We start from the raw sequence: 5,703 nt of genomic DNA on the forward strand, positions 1-5,703 counted from the left end.
TGATGATTGTGTCTCCACTCAAAATATACCCATTTTTACTTATTTGGGCAATTTGGGTAAAATTTGGGTAAAATATGGCATTTGGAGGATTAATATGTAAGAAAGCTAACTTAGAAAGATATTTTGATGCAAGTGGAGGGGTTGGACACTATAATATTGTTCTTCCAATTTGTTTTGGTGGTGGAGATTTGTCAAGCATTGTTTAATCAAGATACATGCATGTTTGGCAAGTAGATGGAAAGGCATCAGCAAGCTTTCGGGCAAGGAACATGTGAAAGAAGTCAACTTGTTTCTTTTAAATGTTAGTTTATTACAAGTGGGAAAACATGTGCTAAAAACATGTGGTGGAGATGCAAATCCCTTTTTAATATTATTTCTACATGCAAGTTGGCAAAAGGAAATGCAAGCTGCCCAAGCTTCTTTCGGGCAGGTACAAAACCTCAGCAGGAGGGTTTCCTCCATACCTCTATAAAAAGGAGCAGATGCACAAGGATTATGGACACTCAAACAAACAAACAAATACAAGCACAAACTCTGATCAAGCCAGATTTGCCTTCAACGAAGCTGTAGTCAGCCCAAGCCTTCATCCCTTTCGGGATCAGCCCTCACAAAAGCCATCTTTTGTCTAGTTTATTAGCTCTACTGCTCACTTGCAGTATCGATTTCCTTTGTAGTTTTCATGTACAACTCATCTTTAGTCATTTAATTTACAAGCAATCTGCAATATTAGTCACTTTCCTCTGTCATTTATATTTCTAAGCAAACTTGTCATTTACATATTGTTCTATCTCTCCATATAAGTAAAGTCCTTATTTTTTAAGGCAAACAAAGAACCTTAATTTGAGCAACTCCCACTCAAATGGCACAATCTCTTGATTTGAAGTCAAAAGGCGCAACCTCAATCATTCAAATCCCGTCTACTAGCGGCATCTAGTAGTGGCACGCCCGCACCCACCAATCTCGTATGTGAAGTAAATCTCCAGCTTGCCCGCAAGGCCCCATGGCGGATTTAGGGAGCGAACAGATTGTCTTCGTTTTCACACCCACTCTCGACGGTCGGTGGAACTCAGGAGTCTCGGCTCTCTTGGCACTAGCAGCTCCCCCCTCAACAAGTTTTCCCTTTCTTTTTCTCTCTCTTTTTTCTTTTAATAAAGGGAACTTTAATGAAAAGCATCGGTACTGTTCACTTTAACGAAAAACCACATTTTTACACTAAAAAGTCAATCTTGGTACTATTTACTTTACCCTTTATTTTGTCCTTATCATTAAAACTCAAAGTTTTCAAGCCCTTTTCATTAGTTTTCCTTTTAATAAAAGGAAAAGCGAAGGTGCTCCCTGCGACCAACAGAAGACCCAAGGCTTAATCTTCTCTCAGCCCAGCAGGCCCAATCCAATTCTCAAAAGCAATTTCCCAAACGAACATGATGCCCAGCACACAGTGCAGGATGAACCCTTATCACAAATGCGTGCAGTGTCGAAGCCATACATAACATTGAACTATAGGAAAGAATATTATCATCCTGAGTAGGATGGATATTACACTATTAACAATAACAACAAAGCCTTTTTCTCACTAAGTGGGGTCTACTATATAAATCCTAGAACTTTATTACGCTAGGTTTTGTATCATGTCCTCCGTTAGATTCAACTACTTAGAGTCATTTGGGCCTCCATTACACTGAACTTGCACTCCATATATTACACTATTAACATGAAATAAATTTTCTGTATTAATTGGATTAGATGTCAGAACCGCCAAGATCCCATGCACGTCACTGAAATCTAGTTACTAAGTCCTTGGGGGCTGCAAAACCTAAAGTGTTAGTGGACAAAAGTAAGAATTTAATAAAACTTTGTTGTAGGCATAATTTACTGAACAATTAATGAGGCCATAGAGAGAGGGTGCGGCATACAGAGAAAAGAAGAGAGATGTGTAATTGTGGGTGTATTTTATTCCACTCCATTGTGCCTTTATTTATAGTAGTAGGATAGGTAAAAACCTTTCCATTTATGATTACAATATTTAATAGGTAATCAACTCCTAATAGGAATATAAGAGATATTTCAAGATATACTAGGATTTACATAATCGCATTCCTAATGTAATAAGACTGCAACACTCCCCCTTGAGTGTGTAAATACTCAAGTAAATTGTGCATCATGTCTTTAGTGATGAAGCAAGTACAGTTGATGAAGTCGTCGGTACAATGAGCAAATGCGAGTCTCATATTAACGGAAGAATGCATAAAAAGGTAAAACTCACAAAACCTCGCTATGGTAAAACCCAAGGTGGGAGAAAAACTCATAGTATAAGGAGAAAAATGAGAAGTTATATTAAGTCAAAACTATACATCTTTTGGACGAAAGTAGAAGAGCTCACAAGGGTATGATCAGCCCAGGATGAGTGCCTCGTTAAAACCTAGTTAGGTAGCAAAAACCCAGTGGAAAAAATGCTCCTAATCGTAGGGGAAAAGAGTACATTAAGTTCAAGTGAGTATACTTTTGGATACTCCCCCTAAGTTTGACATATTTCAAATGAGAACTACAAGCATTGCATATGATAGTTAGGCATACTAATTCCTCAGACAAGTTTCTGGAATGTTGACTTCTGCAGTGACGTCATGTAGAGGTCGGCAAGGTTGTCTGGGATCGGCTTGCATGACTTCAATCTCATAATGCTTTGCTGATGTGATGTAGACGCAATATGTTTTGGTGTTGACTTGGTTGATGTATCATGGCTTGGTCGGGTTGATACATGCGGCATAATCTTCATAGATCGTCGTTAGGACTCAACGATGGATGAAAAATAGCAAGTACTTCGAATATGCTCAACAAGAACTCCTAACCATGTCTCACTTGTGGCGTAGTGAAGTGCGGTGAGTCTTGGAACAATTCGAAGATTTTGCAACTAAGGTCATATCGTGGACCTCCAAGATATTGCGATATCTTTAACAGTAAATACATAACCATTTAGGGATTTTGCCTTGTGCAGGTTCGATAAGTAACCTGCGTCAGCATAACAAACAAGGCAAACATCATTCCGAGGATCAGGGGGTTGGACCCACTCGAGATATGTTGGGATTTGCCCTCGTAGTACCTTCATGGTACGTCTTTAATACCAATTTAGTGATTGCGTGTAGGCGTGGTGCTACATCTTTACCAAGATCAATAACGAATGAGATGTCCTGTCTAAATACAATGAGCTAAGTACAACAAAGCGCAAAGTTGAACTTTAGATATGGAATTTCGGATTCCATAACCTCTTCAAGGGTCTCATTTGCATATAACGTAGGGACGATCAAAGGTATACTTCAGAGTGACACCTTTATGGTGTAGTTCGACTGGTAGACCAAAATACCGTCAGAACAATGCTTCAACTTCAGGTCAAGGCATAAACGAGTTTTTCCAAGATCATTCATCACAAATTCCATTTTCAGGTGCGAAACAGTTTTCTCAAGCTCTTCCGGAGTCTTAGTGAGATTCGTGTCAACGACATAAACTGTAACTCTAGAAATTTGGAATAAGACTTCATAGTTTAACATGCAGTTTAACATGCAAGGGCATAATTCATATCCCTGATTGATCAAATAATCACTTAGACGGGTATACCACTTCCGTCAGATTGTAGTGAACGCCTCAAAACAAGTTAAGAGGGTCTTCCGTGGTTTTGGAACTATTTGAACCAGTCCATGTAATTCTTCAGGAACTTACATGTCAATCTCTGTAACTATATCTGAAGGAAATTTTGGTGAAAAACATGTCCATTTGAGCAACATCTATGTCATGCAATTAAGAATTAAAGGCGGAATCATGCTTGTATGCACTTAAAAACAAAACATTACCCATGAAATTCAAAGCCTAGTAGAAAGGTGAACCAAGACTCAACCCAATAACATAGTGAGTTGAGATATTTTATACCTTTGTTGATTCCTCTTTGCATAAGCAAAGGCTAATCACCCAAGGAGAGGGCCTTCATTCCTAGCTTCTTAGTTCCATCGATTTCTTGGAGGAGGATGGTAGAAAGGATTCTCTAAGTTCCTAAAATTGAGAACCTATAATTTTTCCACACCAAGGAGGGACTTGAAGAAGAGATGAGTGACCTTGGAGGATAGGAGATTGCTAGCTAATCTCCTTCAAGGGGGCCGGCCTCTTAGAGAGAAAAGGAGAGCATTGTGTTCTCATCCTTTCCTAAAAGAAAACCCTAAGGATGAAATGGTTATAAAGTTTCTTTTATACCACCCCATAATGGAGTGGCAAACTTGCAATTAAAGCAAGTTCACTACCCTCCTCTATTTGGCCGGCCTTAAGGGTTTATTGGGCTTTCAAGCCCTTTGTTCATTCAAGTTGTCATACAACTTAAGTTAATGGGCTTGACATTCAAATCTCATTGGGCCTTGCGGCCCAAAACTAATCTTAGGTCTATAACGAACTTATTCGTTTGATTAATTAACATATTAATTAATCATAGCCATAAATAATTAAACCATTTAATTATCCTTACTCATCTCCGTTGTTTCTTCAATCTCTACCTTACACGGTGTACGATCCATTAGGTTCCTTTTAGCAAGGCAGTGGGTAATTGTTACTCTTAACGATCGATTGTGAATTGAAACTTACTTTCAATTCTCCCTTTAGTGATTATACACGTTTAGGGCTTCCACAAACCATGAGTGACACCTAGCAGTAAGTCATGGTTACCTAAGCTAATCAGAAGAGGTGAAGAACCTATTCAGTTTAGGATTACAATGCAATACGGTGTTTCTCTAATATAATACTCTTAACCACATTGTTTGGTTTGATAGTTTAATCATGTCTACTATCCAATGTGATTCATTTACTTATATGATTACCTTGAATGTGATTTGGAACGACTTCCTAAATCTCATTCATACTCTGGCCAGAGATTTGAAGGAAATCTTTTGGGAAAACATGTTCATTTGAGCAACATCATATAGCATGCAATTAACAATTAAAGGCGGAATCATGCTTGTATGCACTCAAAAACAAAACATTACCATGAAATTCAAAGCCTAGTAGATTGGTGAACCAATAATCAACTCAAAACAAAGTGAGTTGAAATTAATACCTTTGTAGATTCCTCTTTGCATAAGCAAAGGCTAATCACCCAAAGAGATAGGGCCTTCATTCCTTGCTTCTTAGATCCATGGATTTGGATGGAAGAATAGGTTCTCTAAGTTCCCAAAATTGAGAACCTCTAAGTCTCTTCACCAAGGTTAGATTGTAGAAGAAATGAGTGACCTTGGAGTAGTAGGATTGCTAGATGTACCCTCCAAGGTGTTGGCCTCTTTAGAGAGAAATGGAGAGACAATTCTCACCAATTTTCCCCCAAAATTAACCCTTTTTAATCCTTAATGAATATTTGGCTATAAAGTCATTTATATAGTCACTTCTTTAAGTGACCTAAATAACCAAAACCCTAATTCATTCCATATGGCTGGCCATTTAGGGATTTTTGGGCTTTTGGGCTTTAATGAATCTTTATTCATTAAATTGTCATACAACTTAAGTTAATGGGCTTGACGTTCGAAGCCCATTGGGCCTTAAGGTCCAAAAACTATCCCGAAGTCATTTAACGAACTTATTCGTTTGATTAATTAACATATTAATTAATCCTTGCCATAAATAAATGATTAAACCATTTAATCATTCTTACTCATTTCCGTTTAATCTCCAATCTCTACC

This window comes from Malus domestica, chromosome 13 (genome assembly GCF_042453785.1).
Source record: "Malus domestica chromosome 13, GDT2T_hap1".
In the NCBI taxonomy this organism is placed as follows: Eukaryota; Viridiplantae; Streptophyta; class Magnoliopsida; order Rosales; family Rosaceae; genus Malus; species Malus domestica.